At 52.7% G+C, this 13726-nt stretch overlaps 1 long non-coding RNA gene across 2 annotated transcripts; it reads left to right on the top strand.

Moving 5' to 3' along the window:
- Nucleotides 1–9037: 9037 nt before the first annotated feature.
- On the top strand, nt 9038–12414 carry LOC120394908. Of its 2 annotated transcripts, XR_005592431.1 has the most exons (4): nt 9038–9104; nt 10035–10189; nt 11784–11841; nt 12039–12414. It is a non-coding gene; the product is annotated as an uncharacterized LOC120394908 (long non-coding RNA). The 2 variants fall into 2 exon arrangements; XR_005592432.1 differs by lacking the exon at nt 11784–11841.
- The last annotated feature ends 1312 nt before the right edge of the window (nt 12415–13726 follow it).

Below are 13726 nucleotides of genomic sequence, written 5' to 3'. Positions count from 1 at the left end.
GTGAGTGCGGCAGCTGCAGCCTGGGTTGGGCTTGAAGGAGCCAGGAAGGGGCTGGAGCAGTGGGGGGCTGGTAGGAAGGAAGCAGGAAAAACAAGGAAAAGAGCCGTGGGGCAGCTCCTGGTGGCTGGGCTTTGTAAGGTACCAGACACTGCTGGTGCTGCCAGGGCCGGCTTTAGGAAGTGCGGGGCCCAATTCGAACATTTTTGGCGGGGCCCCGGCAGGGATGACTAAAAAAAAAAAACATGTAAAAAAAAGCCTTTCATTTCTTAGCAACCGGTTCCCTGTAAAAAGTTCTGCTTTAAGGGATGTGCCACAGTATGTATTTTTTGTACCAATAGGGTACAAAATACGTCCGTATTTTAAAAAATTCCTCCCGGATGGCGATTTAAGAACCAAAAAGCTGGACATGTCTGGGAAAATACAGATGTACGTTAACCAGACCTAAAGTTCTTTTTTAAAAAGATGAGCCTGAACTAGAACTGAGCTCCGTTTCATGTGTGTGGATCCCCGCCACTCCCTGGGGGTGTGCTAGGGTGTCCAGATGTCCAGATTTTATAGGGACAGTCCCGATTTGGGGTTCTTTTTCTTATATAGGCTCCTGTTACCCCCCACCCCTGTTCCAATTTTTCACATTTGCTCTCTGGACACCCTAGGGTGTGCCCATGTGTGGGTCCCAGCTGCTCCCTGCCCCCCCTCATTGAAGCAGGGTTACTGCCCTGGGAACTGCAGGGCAGCAGTGGACATGGGGCTGGCTGGAGGCAGGGCAGGGGCTGACTGGAGGTAGGGTCTGGCTGCAAGCAGGGCAAGGGGTGTGGGGCTGGCTGGAGGCAGGGGTGTGTGGGGTGGGCTGACTGGCTTCAGGTAGGGCTGCAGGGGGGTGTGGCAAGGGTTGGCAGCGCTGGACACAGAGGAGTGCGGGACTGGCTGGCTTCAGGCAGGGGCGTGCGGCAGGGGTTGTCTGGAGACAGGGCAGGAGGTGCGGGGCTGGTGCGGGCAGGGGCTGGCTGCAGGCAGGGCAGGAGTGCGGCGCTGGGTGCAGGCAGGGGTGCGGGTACAGGGTACCGCCCACCCTGTACAGTAAGTGCCTCCTCCTCCCTCCCCACCAGGGGAGCAGCAGCAGGAGCCCGGGGTTCGGGCGAAATTTATATGGCCTGGGTCTCCCCTGCTTCCACAGCCCCGTACCTTTAAATAGCCTCAGGCGCCTTTGCACAGCAGTGTGGTTCATGGGGCTATTTAAAGGGCTGGGGCAGTAGAAGCAAGGAGCCCCAGACTTTTAAATAGCCCCAGAGCTCTAGCAGTGGGGCTCTGGTGGCAATTTAAAGGGCCTGAGGCTCCAGTCCCTGCTGGGAGCCCCAGGCCCTTTAAATTGCCCCTGAAAGCTGGGCCACCCGGTACAGCGCACTGTCAGGAGCTTGTGTGCGGGGCCCTCTTAGGCGCGGGGCCCGATTCGGGGGAATTGGTTGAATTGGCCTAAAGCCGGCCCTGGGTGCTGCTGCCTCCAGTGTGCGCTGGGAGCCGGGGCTGAGCTCCGGGCTGCTGCTGCGGTGCCAGAGGGGCTGCTCCAGGGACAGACGTTCACTGAAGCACTTTCTGTGCCCATCCGAGGTGGGGACTTTCTCCAGCTGGACCCAGTCCCAGGCTCTGCTGCCCCTGGCCAGGGCTGCAGGCACCAGGGGCCAGAAGGACCCCAGGGGCAGCCCTGGGTGGGCAGAAGAGACTCCACACACAGGTCCCAGAAGCTGAGGGTCTCGCAGCCCCTGGGGATCTGCTCTTGGGTGGGATCTGGACAGCAATGGAGCCCCTGCCTCATGCTGCCTCAGGTGTAGTGTGAGAAACTGCTGTGTGTAGGAATTTGCTACTTAGGGTGCATTGAGCATGCTCAGTAAATCTGCTGAAGCCACTTCCCTTCACCCTGCCCTTTCTCAGAATCATTCTGCAGATTGCTATTTACAGGGTGTCATAAACGTATAGCTACAGGTAGCATTAAATACCCTGTAAAGGGTTAAAAAGCTCAGATAACCTGGTTGGCACATGACCAAAAGGACCAATAAGGGAAGAAAATACTTTCAAATCTGTGGGGGAAGGTTTTTGTTTTCATGTTCCTTTGTTCTCTCTGGGTCAGCGAGGAACCAGGGCATGGAAAATACATCTTCCCTAAGCACATGGCATAGAAAAACCTTAGAGTTCTGTCCATAGGCAGGTCCTTCCATAGCTTGCTGAGTCACAAGGTGTATCTGCCTTCTCTCAGTGGGTCGACTGTAGAGCTGATGGTCCGTAATGGGCCATCAAGCAGGCTAGGCAGAACTGACACCAACTTGTCTGGCTGGGGTGTTCCCTGGAAGCAGAGCACAAGTTTGAAATACGGGCAGCATAGAGCCAATATTCATAACATCAACTACAAAAATGATACACATCTAGAGATAGCATCATTATAATCAGCCAATCAGAACCTCTCCATAGACCTCTTACACAACAACCTTTCTACAATATTGGCTGCGAATATAGAACAGTGGTCGCAACAGTGATCTATACAGTTACAGATTATGTCAGTAATGTCACAGGAGGTGACACGGTTCTGAGGCTGGAGAAAAATGCCTTCTAGTGAGCTATTGAAAGAGCTCAACCTGTTTAGCTTCTCAAAAGAAGATTGAAAGGTGACTTCATTGAAGTGTTGAAGTGCCTTAATGAAGAGAAAAGATTGGGTATTAAAGGGCTCTTGAATCGAGCAGAGAAAGGCCTAAGAAGACCCAATGGCTGGAAGGTGAAAAGAGACAAATTCATATTACAACTAAGGCACAAATATTCAACAGCGAGGATGATTCACCACAGGAACAAGTTACCAAGGAAAGTGGTGGATTCTCCATCTCCTGATGTCATTTCATGAAGACTAGATGCCTTTATGGAATGTGTTTGCCCCAAAAGTAGCTCTTGTGTCCTACAGGAGGCCTGCGATACGCAGGGGGTCAGATTAGATGCTCTAATGGTCTCTTGCCATAAAGTCGACTAATTTCTGAAAATCTGAGGGTAGCATTGGGAGCAGCGTCTGATGTTTCCCTGCCTAGCCGGCTTGCTGCCTAGAACGAACGCTCCTTGAGTGGGGTGATCCACAGGGAGTAGCTCAAACCTGCAAAGTGCCTGGCCAGGGGCAGGACGTTAACCCAGCAAGGGAGGGGTGTGGCAGTGACATCACAAAGGCCTTTTGCAGGACCTCAGCCTATTGGTCCAAGGTGGTGGGGAGGTGGTGACCTCACAGAGAGATGCTGACATCAGCCAGGCAGGACAGGGGCGAGGGGCCAGGGAAACCTCAGAGACCCCTGTGGCTTTGCTTCAGCAAGTCTCCTTCTCCAGGTCTCCTTCTCCTTCTCCAGGTCTCTCTTTGAGGACTGAGAGAGTATTCGGGTTCATGGACGTGAGCGCCAGGAGGAACCTCTTTCGAGTTTTCTCCTTCCCTTTTAGTGATTTTACTAGAAAACAGCCGTCCCTGTTTAGAAGGTAAGAGCCTCCTGGAGGTTTGAAACCTGTTCAGTCTGATCCATCTGGTGAGAGTTGAATTCTAGGCATGGAAAACACGAGCTTAAAGAGGCAGAATTTTATTGCGCACCTGGGATTTTGTCCCTTAGAATCACTGGGGACATTAGGGTTTGTCCTTTTTGTTTCACATTTTCCTCCATCCCTTCCTCCCTCCTTTCTCTTCTTCTCTTGCTTATTTTGTTCTTTCTCCTGTTCCCCTCCCAACACCAGGAGGGAGGGGGGGGTGTTGCGGGGGAGGGCTCTGCAGCTCCCACTGTAGGAGGTCCACCCAAAAATGTGAGGCTGAAATAGTGCTCAGGCAGTCAGGACCGGATTAGCCTTTTGTGGGTCCCGGCACCAAACATATTTGTAGGCCCCTATGTAGTCACTGTGGGCTCCGAGTGTGGGCCTGGTGGGGCAGTGCCATTGGTGCCATAGGATACCCGGTACTGAACCTCAGAGACATTTTTCATTTTGATCACACACCCCTACATGACTGTACGCCTTGCCATACACAGCTCCCTCAGCCCCCGGGTTTTCTTATTGAGCTGTACACCCATGTGGGTTTACCAGTGTCCACAGTGAGCAGAACTTTCATAGTGATCAAGGAAACTCCCCACAGATTTATCTCCTTCCTCATTCAGACCTTCTCTAGCCATGTCTCCAGTACCCCCCATGTCACCAGTCACGGCAGGTGGTCCTAGTCTCAGCTCAGAGTTCTAAAGCCAGCAGATACCTGATCAGTTCTGACAGATCCCCCCCCCCAGCCCCCATCCTGCCATGTGAACCAGCCACCTGCAAACACCATCTCCCCAAAGTCAGGACTGAGCCCTTGGGAATCTGAAGCCACCAGCCTCTCTCCCTCTGCTCCCATCTACATGCTAGTCTGCTACCTGGTCACCACCACCTCTCCCCATACTTGTTTCCTTTCCACTTTGGAAATGCTCCCACCCAGCTGGAAGCTCCCTCTGCCAGCCTGACCTGCTCCCTCCTTCCCTGCTCCCCTTGACATTCCTGTCCTACTGGTGCCCTCTGTTCCTTGAGGTGAACTCCAGTGTCTTTAGCTGCTCTAGCTTAATGGCCCCAGTAGTCACAGAGCCACCTGCAGCTTCTCTGGCTACAGCCATGGGGCCAGTTCCCAGAGGCCAGCCTTAGCCAGCTGCAGCTACTAGCCGCAGGAGGGGTGGCAATGCCAGGGCTGAGCGTGCTTGAACCTTGCAACGGCAGCACTAGGGGCTCTAAATCCTCAGCCCTGGCCCTAGGCAGCTGCAGACTCTGGAGTTAGGCACTTCCCTCCTCTAGGCCATGGCTTTAAATACCTGCGATTCCCATCACCTGCAGCAGAGGCCACCAATTCCCACCCCCTCAGCCAGCACCTAGTCGTGCAGAAAGTGCAGCCTGAGTGATTTTGGAGGCTGGGGTGCCAGGAGGTTCCCATCCCTGAGCAGCAGCTCTGCAACAAGCTCACGTGCGTCCCAGTTGGGACATTAGCTGTTACTGACAAGGCTTGTCTGTGTTCTTTTTCCTCTCTCCTTGTGAGGGGTGAGAAGTATGAACTGTTGAATAGGTTCCATTAGTTGGTTAATAAGATGTCTACGAAGTAAATCACTGGCTTTAAAATAAGATCCAATCTGGAGCATATGAACTATTGACCCCTGGACTCCATCTCTGAGAGGGGACTTGTTTACCATCAGGGGACAGGCTCAAACCAGTCCAAACCGGTTTTCCGCCAAAACCAGCCCTCAGCGTTCCATCTCCTCAGCCCTTTTCCCGCCACAGAAGTGATATAAGGACGTGCTCAGCGCCTGCGCGGGCCGTCCCCCAGCGACGGCCCCTCCACGGTCGGGTCTTCCCAGTGCTCCCGAGCCGGAGCGGCGAACCCCCTGGGTCCCGCCGTGAGACTGAGGAACAGGAGGCCTGTCACCCCCATTCCTGCCGTCCTGCATCCCTGGTGTCCAGCCTCCCACGGAGCCCCCGGGGAGTGAGAGACCCCGGGGGGGGGGCACTGGGGCTGGGCAGGAAAGTGACTCTGCCCCGGGGAACCCGGGAGAAGCCTCAGAGCTGCCTCAGCCCCAGTGGAGCTGCAGCAGGAGCTGCCCCGGCATCGCTGGGATTTGGGGGCAGAGACTGGGGCCTGGCAGGGGATCCCCTGTGGTGTGGGGAGATGGGGGTGTCAGGCAGGGAGGAGAAGCTGGAGTTGGAGGGGGGGGAAGGTCAGTGGGACGCGAGGGAGAGGGGGGGGTTGAACTGTCTCTGTGCAGCCAGGAAATTCCCAAGTGGGGGGAGAAGTGGTGGGCGGGGGTAGGGGGGAGGGGGGTTAATTGGATCCTGTCCCTGTTTGTGCCACTTGGCTCTCGCCCCCGATATAAATTCTCTCTAGTTCTGCCCTTTTCTCGCTCAGTGTCTCACACGGGGCTATAAAATCTGGGGCGATTTCCCCCCTTTCCCCTCCAATGATCAGCTCTCCCGTCTCCCCCGATTTCCCCCGTTCTCCCCATGAGTCTCAAACGTCAGTTTAAAATCTTCTCTCGTGAGGGGCATTTTCCACCGTGTTATCTGCAGCGATTTGTCCTTGTGTAGGTGGGAAATTGTTGCCCTGCGTCATTCCCCAGCACATGGCTGCCCCTGGAGTGGGGGTGGGATGGCTCAGTGGCTTAATGCTCAAATAAATTTGTTAGTCTCTAAGGTTCCACAAGTACTCCTGTTCTTTTTGTGGATACAGACTAACACGGCTGCTGCTCTGAAACTATGTAACTGTACTCTCTATGCCAGGATCTAAATCATGAATGAAGATATTGAACAGAACTGGACCCAGAGCTGAGCATGGTGGGACCCCACTCCTTATGCCCTTCCGGCCTGACTGTGAACCACTGATAACTACTCTCTGGGAACAGTTTCCCAACCAGTTATGCACCCACCTTAGAGTAGTTCCATCTAGGTTGTATTTCCCTAGTTTGTTAAGGAGAAGGTCATGTGAGACTGCATTGAAAGCCTTCCTAAAGTCTAGATAAACCATATCTGCCGCTTCCCCCCATCCGCAAGGTTTGTTACCCAGTCAAAGAAAGCTATCGGGGGCTGGTTTGACACAACTTGTCCTTGATAAATCCAAGCTGGCTATTGCTTCTCTCCTATTATCTTCTAGATGTTTTCAGATGGATTCCTGAATTGTTTGCTGCATTATCTTCCCTGGTGCAGAAGTTAAGCTGACTGGTCTGTAACTGCCTGGCTTGTCCTTATTTCCTTTTTCATATATGGGAACTACATTTGCCCTTTTCCAGTCTGCTGGAATCTCTCCCATCTTCCATGACTTTTCAACTATAATAACCAAAGTAAAACTAGCCCATTGGGTCTGTGAGCAGGTAAATTGCCTCCCTCGCCCAGCAGCTCCCCCAGGGCAATGACCCAATGCCTCCCCCCACCACAGGGACAGAAGCTGAAAGTCCATCTGATGGCAGGTCAGGGGCTAGCGTGGAATGTGCTGGGATCTCGGCCTGGGCCCTAGTGGGGTAGGTGACCCCGTCACCCGTAACCACACCCAGCAAGGCCTGCACCGATTTTCTCCCTGTCTGTGAGTCCCAGCAGAGAGACCAGGGACTCATTGGTCCATGGAGAATGAGCTTTCCCCCAGCTGGGGGCTGCAAACCAGTGATCAAGGGCAGCGGGTGAGGAGCTTGCACTAGCGCTCCTGCAGGGTCCATGGTGTGGGGTGAACAGAGAAATCCAGTGTCCAGGGCTCTCAGGCCACGTGTCCATTCCACTGCAGGAGGATCTGGGAGCAGCCCGGGGACTGGGGCAGGAGTCGGGAAAGCAGCCGTCTGGGAGAAGGAGGAATTCAGCTGTGCTGGGAAGCTGGGCTGAGCAGAGATGCTGCTGCAGATGCTGCTAGTTCCCTGAGTACGACGCTGCAGCACTTTAACTACATGGTTAATATAGAGGTTGCAGCTCAGCTGAGTAGTGTGCTGCACTCATTTTAATGGTGTTAGTGGCTTTGCCAGGGTATAAAACCAGGGCCGCCCAGAGGATTCCGGGGGCCTGGGGTCTTCGGCGGCAGGGGCCCCACCGGCGGTAATTTGGTGGCGGGGGCCCTTCCGTTTCATGACCCGCCACCGAAGTGCCCGGAGACCCGTGGCGGGGACCCCTGCTGCCGAATTACCGCCGAAGCCGGGCTGCGTCGGCGGCGGGTCCCGCCGGCAGTAATTCGCCAGCAGAGGTCCTTCCACCCCAGAGCGGAAGGATTCCCGCCGCCGAGACCGGGAGCAGAAGAAGCTCAAGGGCCCGGCCCGCAAGAGTTTTCGGGGCTCCCGGGCGAGTGAAGGACCCTGCTCCAGGGGCCCCGAAAAACTCTCGTAGGGGCCCCTGCAGTCCGGGGCCTGGGGCAAATTGCCCCTCTTGCCCCCTCTCGGCGGCCCTGTATAAAACTGAGGTGCAGCTTCACCTGGTCACACCCCTCTATCCCTGCTCCACCCCTCCCCTCCAGCCTGTCCATGCTCCCCCTCCCGAGCACTCCTTGTGCCTACAGCTGCTGGGGAGGCACAAGTGGCACCTGTGTGGGAGGAATTTCCCAGGGTGGGGAGGGCTTTACCCTTCCCTACAGCCCCTTTGGCCCACCCTGGGCAGCATGGGAGGCAGAGCACAGTGGTGGGCTGGGGCCAGATTTCAAGAATGTCTCTTGATGTCAGATCCAAATATGGGATCCTGCCTTTACATGCGTAGGGGCTGGACACCTGCAGTGCCCAAGGACTCCACATGCAGCTGTGGCTGCAGTTGGAACAAGTTCCCTGCAGTCCTGTAGTTCAAAGGGAGAAACTGAGGTACCCAAAATTAGGCCATTGTTGTAAATTGAGGCCTTTCCGCCTTGCCCGTTAACAACAGTCGGTGGGCTAAGGATCATTGGAAGGCACTGTTTAGACTTGATCACGGCTGGCGTAGTCCTGGTCATAAGCAGAAGCCTGGCAGTGAAAGGTCCTGATTCCATCCCCAGCCTCCAGAGGCAGATGGTCCCCAGGGATGGAACAACCCTGGGAATATTTTACACTCACAGTCTTTCCCACGGGCTGGGTAATTCCACAGTCTCATTCACAGGGCTGAGAACCTCAGGGTTAAGTTGCACAAAGTGAAACTAACTGAAATGTGCCCCTGCGCTGCACGCTGTGCTGTGCTGCCCTGGGAGATGTGGCTTTAAGCTGCTGTCCCAGCCCCTTCCCACTCTCAAGAAGGACTGGGCCAAAGAGATCTGATGAGGTTCAACAAGCGTAAGGATTTTTATCTCTCTAGGCCGATCTGATCAGAAGATCTCGGGAGCCTTACAGTTTATCTCCGCTGAGTCCCCCTTTTAAGGCCATCTATCAGAGCTGACTTTAATGAACTCCACACACACAAAGCTATAAAATAAAACAACAACACTTTATTTGCTAAGGGGAGAGGAAGGAATGGAAAGGGGAATGGATTACTGATTCTGGAGATTCGGAATAACACACAGGCACTTATAATACAAGATGTTCTATCTTTACAGACATCAGCGATAAAGGGTGCAGGATCCAGAAAAGAGAAGCCAGTAGTGAACACTGACCGTGGACAACAGATGAAACAGACAGGTACGTATCCCTATCTTAACTCCCACCTAACCCGCTTTGCGTCGTCCTGAGTGCACGATTGATCTAACTAATCGGACCAGGTCCGTGTATGCAAGTTTGCTTTCCCAAAACAACAAACAAACAACCCCAACTTAATTAGTAAGTAGCTATTGCAGGCCCATAGCCAGTGGCAAGATTGTACCGCACCAGGAGAGAGAGCAGCCACCTGCACCTCTGACAGCTCAAAAGCTCAAGAGCCAGTGCCCCTGGCCCCTCCCCTCATTGGTCTCTGTAGGGAGCTGTTGCTGGGCAAGGTCAGATTCCTGCTCTTCCCACTTTCCCGCCTTTTCTAGGTACTGAGGAACAAGAACCTGACCCCCAATGGAGGTCGCCTTGTCCTTTTACCAAAACAAAATGGCCTTTTGATTTACAGAACTTATTTTAACTTTTATACAGAATAATTCGGCAAACATGTATACTGAAATTAACATTTCCCCCTCTTGTCGGTGTTACACCTGTTTTAAAAAGATGTAACTGCCGACACCTGTGGCTTTGCCAAATTATGACCCACCCGATGAATAAATTGTCACATGGCGAAAAATTTGCATTGAACCCAAATACAACCATAGTATTACAGAGGGGTAGTGCTGATTAAAACATTCCTTATCGCAGACTGGGGATGTGTAATAACTGTTTGATTTGCTTCTTCCCTAATTACCACGGGACCAGTTAAACTAGGAATAGGAGAAGGAAGAACCAAAACAAATTGGTATACTCTTATTCCATACGGACCTACCATAGACCATTTACCAGAGTCTGCCGTTGTAACATTCATTTTAAACCTCCTATACAAGTCTAACTATTTACGGAAAATTTAACCTTGATCTTACTGCAGTAGAAAGTTTTACAATGAAAAGACTCTTCCTGCTTTACATCCATTTCCCTGCATAGACGAACTATCGCAAGAAGGTGTGGATACAACAGTACATTGAGAGCCGAGAAGGAAGGACTGTGCTGGAGTACTAATTCTGAACATGGCACTAGGTCTTTCATGAACCCAAGGAGCTGATATATTTCCAGAAACCCACCCCATGGTACATGCTCAGGTACTTCAATTTAATGCAACCGCAAATCTGAGAACTGTTGGGCACCTAAGTTTGGTACAATTCCCAAAAGAGGTTTTACTATATCCCACTTACATGACATTTCTGTTTTTCTCTGCATCCCACAGGTGCAGCCTGATAGTTAAGGCACATTTCTGAAATTACTGCTTGAAATATACCTGCCTTGTTCGATCTTTCTTTGACCCACTTGAGCACACAGCACGGTTCTTCCTTGATCATTAAAACAGAAATGGGGTCATTTTGTTCCAAAGGATCCAGGGTGGCCATGGGATCCTCTGTGGCATAATGACTCCCTGTTATACAGAACAGATGGTCACCTTCAACCAAATCAATTAACCAAACCTTAACAAATACAGTGCAACCTATATACATAGAGAATAGGATGATGGCGGTCATGTCGATCTAGGAATGGAAGAGAAAATATGATTGGCACAGTTAAATGGGTTGATTTCCTTTCCATTCCTTTACCTGGCTGCTATGGAATCACTTTAATTTGATCCCCTTCTTTGCTGGTATTTGAACCTGATATACAGAGGCACTTGCTCCGTTTGTTATGATAACTGGACCCACCCAACGAGGACTAAGGACATGGCCTTTTTCTATATAATACCTAAACATTACCTTTGTACCAACCACCCATCCTACATCATTAATGTGGCCTAACCAAGCACTAATGACTTGGTTATTAGCTTTTAGTTGAGGAGCTACTCGATGTTGAAGACTGCTGATGGTGTCTAGCAACTGTGACATGTATAAGTCTATTTGCACCCTGGGAAGGTACTCATCCGGTGGAACTCCTCCCACCCACTAAAGTTCAGGGGTGTGCATAATTCTCCCAGTTAGCATCTCGTGCGGTGAAAACCCTCACACAGTTCTAGTAGATCGCATGGCCGCTAGGATATATGGGAGTTTGCTATCCCAATCCCTTCCTTGCACATCTATTACTTTTCTAAGAGCAGTTTTCATGGCTCTATTAGCCTCTCGACGATAACAGACTTTGCGGGTGAGCAGCTATGTGCAACCGCTGTTTGATGTTTAAGGCCGCACACAGCGCTTTTGTGACTTCACCCACAAAGTGTGGTCCTCTGTCTGAATCTATTTCTGATGGGATACCAAATCGAGAAAAGGTTTGTTCCAGTATTTCCTCCTTTATGTTAGGCAACCACGCCACTTAGACACCCGTTCCAAAGTTTTGGACGCAGCATAGTGTCCCTGGCCATGAGCTACAGTTATTAGTTCTTTTCGTGGAGTTATTGGCATAACCAGTACAGGTAATTCACAGTTTGGTGATGTTGCTATAATCAATCCGTTTTTGTCCTTACATATCCTTGATGTTTCCCTGCTGTTAAAAGGGCTTGGAGATCATTATCCTGTTTTTGCAGGGTCAAGATGCCATGGCCTGCTGACACATCTGGAGACGGCATCTTAACTACAGCAGCTGAAATTGGGTCTTATCCCATGTATATGCTGATCCTAACCTAGCAGCTTGTTTTGCTAGCTGATTGGCCTGATTGTCAAGCGTGGCCAGAACCGACCCCCTTCGTATGGGCTTTTACTTTGAACTCTTTTCTTCCAGATGGGAAGGGCTTGAACCACCCAACTAGAAGCAGAACACAGACAGATGTTTTCCTCAGGTGCTACCCCAGACGATACTGCCAGGACCGCAATTCATTGTGCAGGTTGTGCTGACGGCGGCCTCACCGTACCCTGCACCACTTGCTGTGTCCCCTCCTGGATTGCAGCAAACCCTGCAACAGGATGCCCTTCGTGGTGACAAGCACTCCCATCAACTGCCCAGAGTGTTAACCCTTTTCCTTGTACTTCTTCCCAGGATGTTGCTAAGAAGAATGGAGATAGTAAGTCTAAATCAGGATCTGGCAACGGACATTCGTGCTCATCTCCTGCGGTAATCGGAGCATAGGGAAGGATTCTCGTATGGGGGGGATCTTCTCAGTACGAATATCCCGATTGACCAGACTTAGAGTCCATCCCGCCAGCCGGGGAGAGGATACCCTTCCCTCATTAATTCTTCCAGAGATGACATATTTTACTGGAGTATGGCATGTCCTCACCACAATGAGAGCTGTGCCACTTAAATATTCCCAATGTGTTAGGGACCATACCAGGGCGAATACCTCACGTTCGCAAGCTGAAAACCTCGCCTCCACCTCACTGAGAGTTTTGGAACCATAGGCCATCGGTCTCACCTGGCCAATTTGTTTTGCAGCAAAACAGCTCCAGTGCTTGCTGGAGTAGTTGCCAGGTGCAAGTAAAATGGCAGGCCTTGTTTAGGAGAGGCTCGCTGGTGCAGCCGCTAGAGCCTTTCTAAGATCATTAAAAGGCACCTTTCACAATTGGCAAGTCAAATCCTAGTGAGGAAAAGACAAAGAAGCGTAAACTCTGGCAAGTCCAATGAAAAGTATAGGGCAGAGGCCAAAAATGAACGTGAAGAGCAACTAGCCAAGGCACAACAACTAACAGCAAAGGGTTGTTAAGTACATGGGATCAGGGCCGGCTCCAGGCACCAGCCTACCAAGCACGGGCTGGGCGGCACCTTGGGAGGGGGCACTCGGGGTTGGTTTTATTTTTTTTGTTTGGCCAGGCGGCGCGGGGGGGAGGCGGGTCTTAGGAGGTGTGGTGCCGTGTTGGGGGGGCGGGGACTTGGGCGGTGCTCGGCTGGGGCGGGGACTTGGGCGACGTGCCGCTCGGGGGGCGGGGACGTGGGTGGGGCGCCGCTCAGGGTGGGGACTGGGTGGGGCGCCGCTTGGGGGGCGGGGCTTGGGTGACGCTCGGGGGCGGGGCCTTGGGCGGTGTGACGCTCGGAGGGGGGCGGCGCTCCTTGTTTTTGCTTGCGGAGGGGGTACATGGGATGCAGGAAGTCTGCCAAACGGTCAGCAAAGCCACTAGGCAATCGGTGCTAAAGGAGCACTCCAGGAAGACCAGGCCACTGCGGCGAAGCTAAAAAAGTTCCTTGCTTCTGTCTTCACTGCAGAGGATGCGGAGGAAATCCAGACACGCCAGCCCTTCTTTTGAGGTGACAGATGCTAGAATCAAAGAATTATAGACCCATCAGGTTAGAAGGCACTGCAAGGTCCAGGGAGGGTGTTTGGGTGAAGAAGGGGGTTTGGGGTGTAGGCTCTGGGAGGGAGTTTGGGTTCTGGGTGCAGGGTCTGGGCTGGGACAGGGGGTTGGGGTTTGGGAGCAGAAGGGGGTACAAGCTCTAGGAGGGAGTTTGGGTTCTGGGTGCAGGGTCTGGGCTGGGACAGGGGGTTGGGGTTTGGGAGCAGAAAAGGGTACAAACGAGGGAGTTTGGGTGCTGGGTGCAGGGTCTGGGCTGGGACAGGGGGTTGGGGGTTGGGTGCAGAAGGGGGCACAAGCTCTAGGAGGGGGTTTGGGTGCTAGGTGCAGGGTCTGGGCTGGGACAGGCGGTTGGGGTGCAGGAGGGGGCTTGGGGGCTGGGTGCAGAGTCTGGGAAGGGACAGGGGTTTGGGGTGCAGGAGGGGGTTTGGGGGGCTGGGT

The sequence above is a fragment of the Mauremys reevesii genome, unplaced genomic scaffold, assembly GCF_016161935.1.
Source record: "Mauremys reevesii isolate NIE-2019 unplaced genomic scaffold, ASM1616193v1 Contig83, whole genome shotgun sequence".
NCBI classification, from domain to species: Eukaryota; Metazoa; Chordata; order Testudines; family Geoemydidae; genus Mauremys; species Mauremys reevesii.
Note: the sequence above shows the minus strand (reverse complement) of the source record. Positions and strands in the feature narration are given on the sequence as shown.